The 10,831-nt window shown below is 43.9% G+C and overlaps 1 pseudogene; it reads right to left on the bottom strand.

The window, feature by feature from the left end:
* Positions 1 to 900: 900 nt before the first annotated feature.
* LOC118476387 (uncharacterized protein K02A2.6-like) lies at positions 901 to 1,686 on the bottom strand (annotated as a pseudogene).
* Between the last annotated feature and the right edge of the window lie 9,145 nt (positions 1,687 to 10,831).

Genomic DNA, 10,831 nt, shown 5'->3' with positions numbered 1-10,831 from the left:
AGTCATGATCTCCGGGCAGAAAGGGAATCACGGCTTGTGGGTAAAGTGCACAACCTCTGCAGAGTGTTTGAAAACTGATATATCAGCCGTGCTCGCGGTTATGAGCGGCCAAGGGAGCTCCAGTGATTAGTGGTACTTGATCAGAGACACTTTGGTTTACAGGTGGCAATAAGACTGATGGTTTTGGCTATGTCTATGGTGCTGGTAAGTGGTATTCTTTCCGTTTGGAAAGGGTACATCGGGCTAATAACTTGGGTTAATGCTAAAACCTGGCTTTCTACTAGTAAATAATAATCTGACCAACTAAAAGCAACTGCTTGACTTATCCCCACATAAAGCTAGTCCACTACAGCCAAACAGGATACTTGCTGAGTATGTTGATGTGTACTCACCCTTGCTCTACACACCAAACGCCCCCCCCCCCCCCATCCCCAGGTTGTCAGCATTGCAACCACTGCTCAGGAGAAGATGAAGCTGTGGAAGGAGACTTCTAGGAGTTCCAAGACTACGATGAGTTCTAGGCGTGGGTTAGCGGCAACCCCCAGTCGGCTGCCTGTGAAGGCCGCGTTTATCTACGTTTCTTTTCCGCACTTTGATTTATTGTAAAGACTATGTGGATGTCTCAGACATATGATGTAATCGACTATTTCCCTTTTTAATACTATTTGAGCACTGTGTGATGATGTCCATGTTATGTAATTGTTGTGTACGTGAATTGCTGATCCTGGCACGTACATGGTTCGCATTCGGTTTGCCTTCTAAAACCGGGTGTGACACAAACATATGCCCCCCTGCCTTTTGGTGGAGCTAGGCAAGCCAAAAGCATCTTAACTCGATGTGATCACATCGGTTTTCTTAAGCATCTTGCCACATACTAGGATGGTACTGCTTGAGGAAACGCCCATTCAAAGCTTTGGGTAAATCCTTGCCTTGTAATGTTTGTAGTAAATAGGCGTTACCAGATACTACCTGTTTTACTTTATAAGGACCCTCCTAGCTTGGCGACCATTTTCCAAACTTCCGGTCTTTATTCCTTAGGGGCAGGATGGTCTTCCACACCAGGTCCCCTACTTGAAATGACTTTGCTTTGACCTTCTTATTGTAGGCCCTGGCTACCATGATCTTGTCCTTTTCTATTGCGCCCAAAGCTATCACCCTCTTGTCGCTCACCTCATCAATATTATCCATCATTGCATCGTAATAATCAGTGAGAGTTAGATCATTTTGTCTGGCGAACCTGACAGCATTCAAACTTATTTCCATAGGCAACACTGCTTCCTGCCCATAGACAAGCTCAAAAGGAGACACTTTAGTAGCATTATGTTTAGATATTCTATGAGCCCATAAAGCTTCGGACGAAATCTTATGTCAATGCTTAGGATTATCAGATATCTTCTTTTTTATCAAGTTGATCAATGTCCTATTACTAGACTCGGCTTGTCCATTGGCCTGAGCATAGTATGGAGATGAATTAAGCAACTTAATTCTATATAATTCAGCAAATTCACGTACCTCCTTTGACATAAAAGAAGTCCCTTGATCTGTAGTCAAGGTCTGGGGAATGCCGAATCTATGAATAATATGGTCAGTTATGAACTCAATTACCTCCTTGTGTGTCATGTTTTTCAGAGCAACGACTTCAGTCCATTTGGTGAAGTAGTCAGTGGCAACTAACACGAACTGATGCCCCTTTGATGATGAAGGATGAATTTCTCCAATAAAGTCTAATCCCCATCCTCTGAACGGCCAAGGCTTGATGATAGGATGTAATTCGGCTGCAGGGACCAACTGTAGGTCGCCAAATTTTTGACACACTTGGCAACCCTTGTAGTACTTGAAACAATCAGCTATCATGTTAGGCCAATAAAAACCAGACCTTCGCAAGAGCCATTTCATCTTTGGAGCCGATTGGTGGGTACCACAAATTCCTTCATGTACTTCGGCCATGGCCAATATAGCATCATCTGGGCCCAAGCACTTAAGCAGGACGTCGTTGACTGTTCGGCGGTAGAGTTCATCACTCATCAAGACATACTTGAAAGATGTACGCCGAATGTTCTTATCTGTCTTGATATTGGGATTTTGTAAATAATTAAGTATAGGTGTCCTCCAATCACTTGCATTGGTTTCATTATCAGCCGATTCAATTAGGAGAACATTTCTGGTAACCCCGGACGGTCCGGCGTCTCGACGCGGACGGTCCGCGACCTGGGGAATTGGCCCTACACCGGTTATCAGATTTTCAGTGTCGTGGAATCTCCCTCGCTTTATCCGATAACCTGATGCATCTTGTGCCAGATTGTTAGCTCTATGATTCTCAACTCTCGAAATATGCCGAATACTGAATTCGTCAAAAGAATGGATTATGCTCCAACATTTTTCAAGGTAACTATTCAGAGTACCATCAAAGCATTGATATTCTTCTAACACTTGTTTGACGACCAGCTGAGAATCACCAAATGCCTCCACATGTTTTACTCCCATACAATTTAAAAGTTCCAAGCCGAATAAGAGGGCCTCATATTCGGCTTGATTATTAGTGCAATAAGTTTTCAATCGGCTAGAGAAGTCGAAGGAGATATTACTTGGTGAAACAAGTACGATGCCAATTCCTTGCCCTTCATTGCAAACCGATCCATCAAAATATAAAATCCAAGGAGTAATAGTGAGGTATGACATGTCTAATTTATGAATATCGCTAAACCGATGTTCTACAATGAAATCTGCTACGACTTGGCCTTTCATAGATTTCAATGGTTCATAGGCCAAGTCATATTCTATGAGTGCATAAGCCCACTTACCAATTCTACCACTCATAATTGGGTTATGCAACATGTATTTGATCACATCGGCTTGACCAGAAACAGTGCAATAACTAGACAGTAAATAACATCTACATTTGGTGCATGCATAAAACAAGCTTAAGCATAACTTCTCAATAAAAGTGTACCTTGTTTCAGCATCCACCAACCTTCGGCTTAGATATGTCACCACATGTTCCTTCCCCTCAGTTTCTTGTGTCAGAACAGCCCCAATGACCTTATCTTCAGCTGCAATGTATAATCGGAATGGTACTCCTGCTCGTGGTGCTTTTAATACGGGAGTCGAAGATAAGTATTTTTTGATGAGATCAAATGCTTCTTGTTGTTCTGCCCCCCAAGCGAATTCGACATCAATCTTAAGCCGAAGAATAGGGGTGAACGCATCAATCTTCCCGGCTAGGTTAGAAATAAACCTTCGTAAGTAATTCACATTGCCGAGAAACTTCTGTACCTCGACCTTATAGGTCGGAGGTCCCACATTCCGAATAGACTTGATTCGGTCAGGGTCTATCTCTATACCATGTTCATGGATGACAAATCCTAAAAACTTACCAGCCGACACTCAAAAGCACATTTGTGTGGGTTCATTTTCAAACCATACCAACACATTTTATCAAAGGCTTTGCGCAAATCAGCTATATGGGAACTAAACTCAGCCGATTTGACTACAATATTATCAATGTAAACTTCCACAGTGTTTCCTAACAATTCATGGAAGATCAAATTCATAGCTCTCTGATAAGTAGCACCAGCATTTTTCAGACCAAATGTCATGACAACCCACTCAAATAAACCAATGAAGCCTGGACATATAAAGGTCATTTTAGACGCATCTTCTTCGGCCATGAAAATCTGATTATATCCGGCATTACCATCAAGGAAGCTAATAATTCTATTTCCTGATGCATTATTGATTAATGTGTCGGCTATGGGCATGGGATATTCATCTTTAGGAGTTGCTCTATTTAAATTGTGAAAATCAATGCATACTCTAAGCTTACCTGACTCTTTTTTCTCCACTGGCACAATATTGGAGACCCACTCTGCGTATCTGCAAGGTCTGATAAAATCAGCTTCTAGCAACCGGTGGATTTCGTCCTTGATGCGTGGGAGAAGATCTGGACGAAATGTTCTAGCTCTCTGCTTGAAAGGTCTGAAACCAGATTTAATAGGCAGCCGATGCTCTACGATCTCTCGGCTTAATCCAGGCATCTCAGTGTAATTCCAAGCAAAGCAATCTGAATATTCCTTCAATAGACCGATCATCTCATCTCTAGGATCGGTCTCCAGGGTCTTGTTTACAAAAGTCGGCCTTGGAGTTTTACCATCTCCTATGTCAATCTCTTCCAAAGGATCGGCTGATGTAAACCCCTGTCCTAGTTTATCAAGATCTCTGAATTCCTCTATCATGTTCCCCACAGAGGAATTAGATGACCTTGGTGTGACGGTGGACTTTCCGGTTTCGGGGACCGGATCATCCGTAATACTGTCTTTTCGCTGCGATAGATGTTCGGTCTTCAAGTCCGAACCTTTTTGTGAAAGACCAGACCATCCGTCCTTGGAAGCCGAACTATCTGTGACCAAAGACTCTTGAACTTTGTGTGTATTCATCATTTAAACTTTATTTAGGATTTAGCCAATTCTCCATCGGCTCTAGCATTACAGGAATGAAACCTTTCTTATCTATACTTATGAATTGATAATCAGAAAAATCTACTCCTGTGAGACATGTAGCAGTCTCATAAGTCCAGAGTACAGGGGCATCGGCCACAGCGATGCAGGCCGATACATCAGCATGTACTTGTTCTATGTCATCGCCTACCCATTGTATTAACATTTGATGTAATGTAGAAGGTATACATTGATTAGCGTGAATCCAATCTCTGCCTAGGATTAAACTGTAATTTCCTTCTACATCAGCGACGAAGAATGCAGCAGCAAGGGTCTTAGTCCCGATGGTTAATTCAACGGACGTGACTCCCCTGGCTTTGATCGAACTATCAGTTCCAACACCGCTGAGGGTCATGTTGGTCTTGACAAGTTCGTCATCTTGTTTACCTAATTTTCTATACAATGAATAAGGCATTAGATTTACAGCCGCTCCTCCATCTACCAACATCTTAGCAATCGGTATCCCATCAATGTGACCGCGCACGAAGAGCGGCTTTAAATGATTTACTGATTCCTTTGGTTTAGTAAAGGCGGCTTCTTTAGGACCAAAATCAAACTGGGCAACAACAGGTTCATCGTCGCCGATAATAGTACAATCGGCGGAAAATGTAATAACATTTACATCCATACCTGGGCGTTCTGGAGAAGCCTCATAGTCGACCAGGTCTTCTCCCAGCAGGTCGTCCTCTTCCATTGATGTCGGCGTGTCGTCGGAGGCTTCCTGGTGAACGGCGGACGGTCCGCGCACAAGGGTCGGACGGTCCGCGCCTGGTGCAGGTTGTCCGGAGGCTTCCTGGTGAACGGTGGACAGTCCGCGCACAAAGGTCGGACGGTCCGTGCCTGATGCAGATTGTCCAGCCTTGTTGGCCGAGCTATATGCCATACCTGCAGGGTGCTGCACAAGTGTGGCCGTTTGTTTTTCCTCAACGGCCTGTGGTCTCCATTTCTTTTGTGGTGGCGGGTACTGTGGATGTGTGTCATTGAATATCTTTTCCGCCTCCTTCTCCTGGCTCTCCTTTGCTCTTAGGCGCTGTAATTTCCGCTTTTGGGATCGTGTCAATCCCGCTGGGCACCATCGAGACATGGAGTATTTTGGATCGGCTGTTTTGATGGTAGCCGTATCCTTTTTGGTTGTGTTGGCCGATTCGCCAAAAATCATCGGCCCTTTATTATCTTCATGTATGACAACATCTGCAGTACCTATTTTGATGATGTCCTTTTTTGTTGTTCTTTGAGTTGCTGCAGGCATATGCCCCCCTACCGGATTGGTCGGCCTTGGAGGCCGAGTAGTCCGGCAATCTCGTTGGGCCTGTGCCTGGTGACCGGATTCAGCAGTGCTCAATCGGTCTTGTACTGGCGGCGCCAACCTGTCAAAAACAGATGTTTGGGGTGCCCCCCAGGCGGGGTACCGTGGCATCCCAAATGGATATGGTGCCATACCCCACATTTGATTTGGGACATATGGTGGAGGTAAGTATGTGTATGGATATGGCATATACGGATAAGGGGGTGGAGGTGTCCATGTCGGTATGTTAGGTCTCAATTGTACAGTATGACCTTTCATTTCTTCCGATTGGTGGGGTGGTCCAATCGGCCTGACCTGACGTTGCTCATGAATGGGTGAGCGGGGTCGCTTTGCTGGCCGGTCACTGGGGCCGGCCTTCTTTTTCACGTATTTAGACAACAATTGATCGAAAGTCGGGCCGGAATTGACCAGCCGACCAGCTGCTTTAAATGTATTAGTTTTCCATGTACCTATCTTTGGTCGTCGTGGTTTGAAGGTACGTGGCCGCTGCGAGTCCTGAGCATGGCTGGACCGTCCGCTGGAGTTCTTCGGACCGTCCGGAGAAGCGTCGGACCGTCCGCGTCTGGATGGCGGACTGTCCGCGATACGCAGCACGGGTTCCCGCAACTGTCTCCCTGTCTGCGCTTGCCCCCCAGTGCTAGAGGCTGTGATGGTCACCTTCAGGGTCTCCCCTCCATCGGGAGTCTTCTCGGCCACCACTTTCCTGCAAGAAACTTTACAATCTCCATCGGCCTTTTTAGCATTCCCGATGATTGTTTCTTTGCCTTTGCCTTTATCGGCTGTGTTTGGCCGAACCAGGACTTTCTTGCCCTCGAAGTCGATCATGTTCATCGGAAAGGGCTCTGTATCCACCTGCATTTCCTGAAATTTCAATCGTCCCTCGTTAATGGCCGATTGAATCTGTCGCCGAAACACATTACAATCATTAGTGGCATGAGAAAATGAGTTATGCCACTTGCAGTATGCACGGCGTTTTAGCTCGTCGGCGGATGGAACAGTGTGATTTATTTTAATATTGCCATTTTTGAGTAATTCGTCAAATATTTTATCACACTTACCAACATTAAACGTAAACTTAACCTCTTCTTGCCGTTTCTTTTGAACCGGCTGTAAAGAGGAACAAGCCGAAGATTTGGCCTGCTTTGGCCAAACCATTTCAGCAGCATACACTTCTGTTGATTCGTCATCTGAGCTACTTTGGTCGCATTCTACTATATGTACGTTGTGATGAATTGTTTTAGCAGTTTCTTTGCTTCGGCTTTCACAAGCCAAAGCTCTCTGGTGTAACTGTGCTAGTGTAAAAAATTGGATGCCTTCTAATCTTTCTTTTAAATAATATCGTAGACCATTAAAGGCTAATCCTGCTAGCTGTTTTTCTGCTAAATGAATTTGGAAGCATCAGTTTCTTGTATCTCGGAATCTCCGGATGTAATCATTAACCGATTCATCTTTTGCCTGTCGCAATGACACTAAATCTACCAAATCCAACTCGTAGTCACCGGAGAAAAAATGATCATGAAATTTTTGTTCTAGATCCCCCCATGATGAAATGGAATTAAGAGGTAAAGTAGCATACTGTTGGTGACTTGTTCTCAAATGCTTCGAGTTAAGAACAAGGCAACATAAAAAGTGTTAAATGTTAAAGTCCTTCGTCTTTGAAGTCATTATATCCCTTCGGATATAATGAATTCCGGACGAAGGTTATGAAGGAAAAAACCTTCGTAAGCTCGATAGATGACAAAGAAGAATTTGTATATGAAATACAAACAATAATACGGATATTATCGTTCATTTATTTTTATTTTTTATTATCAAAATCATAATAACAAATTATAAATGTACTTTCGGATTGATGGAAAGTAAAGGTACAGGCGTGATGTGAAAAAGCGAATGTCAAGTCAGCGTGAATAGTACGGGAGTACTGTTCATCTATTTATAGGCACGGGACGCAGCCTGTGTAGAATTACATTAATGCCCTTTACATTTATCAATAACTCTATAGTAATTCTTCGAGGTCTAATTTGGCTTTTCATATTTAAGTCGGTTCCCCTTTTCTGCTGTCATGCCGAAGCTTTTCTGCGCATAGCTTCGTGATCATCTTATCCTTCGTCATGAGCGCCTTTCGTCCCATTCAAGCTTCGTCTTGACCATACTCTTGTATACCCGTAACCTGATTCCGAAGATACCTGTTCACATATCTCACTTGGAAAACATTGTCAAATCATGTTTTTGAGGACCTTCGGAAGCTGAAGGCCCCCAACAGTAGCCCCTCGCAATATTAATTTGCTGGAATAATAAATTCATATTGCGACATGGACGAAGGCTTTAAGCCGAAGGTCCGAAAAAACACCTTCCCTTTGCTAGAATAGCAACAGTCTTTGACAAGCGGGACCCTCCAGTTTTCAACGCACTAGGTGTATAAATAAGAGCTCACCACGAATTTTATTTGGCATGCTTTCTTGCCATCTGCTCTTGCTCACTCAATTTTTAGCCTGTGCGCAACAACACTTGCTTGGCTTTTAAAATTTTTAAGCTTCGGTTTCGAGAGCACTTTCTCAGCGTTTGCGAAGATGTCTGAAGATAAGAAAGCTGTTGGCGATTCGAAGCTGAGCCTTTCTAAGGAGATGCATCTGGGCTTTCTTCAATCAATATCAAAGACTAATACAGAGAAGATTACTAGGGAGATTTTGGAGGGTTTATCTGAAGATACTGGTGACAGTGATAGTTATGATGTGGATAGTGGTGGTGAAGACTCCAAAGATCGACCTTGGCGACCAAGCCATGCGGTTTTTGGTAAATCCAGTATTAAAGAAAGTCATCTTGTCAATATGAGGGGCAGGTATTTTCGGGACTTGTCTGTTGTGAGGGCTGACGAGGGAGAGAAGACTTGTCCGACTCCCGAGGAAAATGAAGTCGTGATATTCCGAAGCTTCTTAAAGGCTGGATTGCGATTTCCCTTGAGCAGTTTTGTCGTGGAAATACTGAAGATATTTGAAATCTACCTTCACCAACTTACTCCCGAAGCAATCATGAGGATGGGCATCTTTGTGTGGGCCGTGGGGAGCCAAGGTTTAGAACCAAATGCAAAAAGTTTCTGCAATATACATGAGCTATTGTACGAGACGAAACCTTGGGGTAAAGAGTAGTATCACAACAATTTTGGCTGCTACAGCTTCGGCGCCCGATCTGGGTCAAGCTGTCTCGTGCCAACCTTTCGGAAAAGATGGCCCGGCAACTGGATGACGGAATGGTTTTATGTGAAGAATGATTTAAAAACTCGGGAAGATATTAAAGGTATCATTATGCGCCCTATTTGGCAACGCTTCGGCCTTCGGAGGCCGAAGGTGGAGATGGATGAAGCAGCCGAAGAATGCCAGAGAGCCTTCGGCGCGGTGTGCTCTTTTATTGGGACAAGGGATTTAATGCAAGAACACATTGCCTTCAGAGTATGGCCACTTGCGGATAACTGGGAAATGCCGAAGGAAACCGTCAAGGAACCTGACGAAGGTGGACTAGTCAGGCTAAAATACACATTCAAATACGGAGATAAGTTTGTTGAGCCAGATGATGACTGGTTGAAAAGTATTGAGGCCATAAGCGATGAATTGCTTGGATTATACTCGAAAGCCGAAGACATTGCACTATCAGCAGCCTTCAGAGGCTGAAAGAAGAAGAGACTCAACCGAGTATTTGATGCAATTGGGTTTGTCTACCCCGACTATCGTTATCCAACGCGGGGTCAAAAAAGAAAGAACACACCTTATGCGAAGGAAGTTGCTTCGGCCGCTTCTAGCGAGCCAGCGCCGAAGAGGAAAAGGGTCAAGGTTCTCACACACCGGCCACGCTATATTGAACCGGCCACAGTGCCTGAATATGTCGGTGAAACCTCTGCGGCCACCAAAGCCAAGGAGCCTACTCTCCTACCGAATGTTGAAGAGCCAATTATAATACCGAAAATGAAGAAAATAGAAGAACCGGAGGCTACGGAAACAAGGACACATGAAATTTTAAGTCCTTCAGCAAAAATTGAGGCAGCAAAAAGCCAAAAGGGTCCAGCAGTGACCCCCAAAAGAAAAAGGATGGTTAATGTGCTGGATGTTTTGGAGACAATTAAGTCTTCAAGCATGACTCCGAAGAAAATTGTTGAAACTTCCGAAGTGCACACTGAAGCCTTTGTTGCCGAAGCTTCAAAGAACCAGGCAGAAACTGAAGCTGGGCCTTCAGAGCCCGCCAAGGTGAAATCCTTGGAAGCCGAAGAAACAGAAATAGCAGAGCCAATTTTGGTTGAAGAAACTGGTACTGCTGCCCCCGAAGCATCCTCCAAAGCCCTCGATTATATTGTACGACATGCTTCGGGAAAAATATTATCTGAAGAAGAGATTTTTGAAGTTAATCACTATGCCTGAGAACTGAAGTATCCAAAGGGGGCCTTAGTATTCAATGGCACAAACGAAGATGACTTCTTATACTGCCTCCCAGACAACAAAGAATTATCTGTCTGCCGGGAGATGGCTAGAAGTATGGGGTTCTCGAAGCTTGAAGTTGGCCTCTGCGCTATGACGAAGGACGATCTTGCAGATAGCCTCGCATATAATAGTCTGAAGGTATGAAAATTGTATATTTGGAAGCTTATAAATTTTGAATTATGCTTTTATTCTTATACTAATTCTTTTCATATAGGGTTTAATACTTAGCAATGCTTTGAGAGCGCAAAAGAATGCCGAAGACGAGAGCTATAATATTGCTTTCAACAACCTACGAACAGAGGTTATTAAGCTGAGGAACGAAGCTTTGGAAAAAGATAAAATTCTGCTTACACTGGTGGATAAAATAAAGGAAGACGAAGCTACTTCTAAAGCTCAAGCTGAGGCTCAAAAGCGCGAAATTGAGGATCTTCGGAAGCAGTTAGTCAGAGCTAAAGAAGAACGCATACTTGAAGAGACCAAACGGGAACTTAGTGATCAATGGGCAAATCATTTAGAAAGAAACGTTGAAGAGCTTCATGCATCCAAGAAAAGGTGTTATAACAAAT

Source organism: Zea mays, chromosome 2 (genome assembly GCF_902167145.1).
Source record: "Zea mays cultivar B73 chromosome 2, Zm-B73-REFERENCE-NAM-5.0, whole genome shotgun sequence".
NCBI lineage: Eukaryota > Viridiplantae > Streptophyta > Magnoliopsida > Poales > Poaceae > Zea > Zea mays.
The sequence above is the reverse complement of the archived record's forward strand: the minus strand, read 5'-3'. Positions and strand labels throughout refer to the sequence as shown.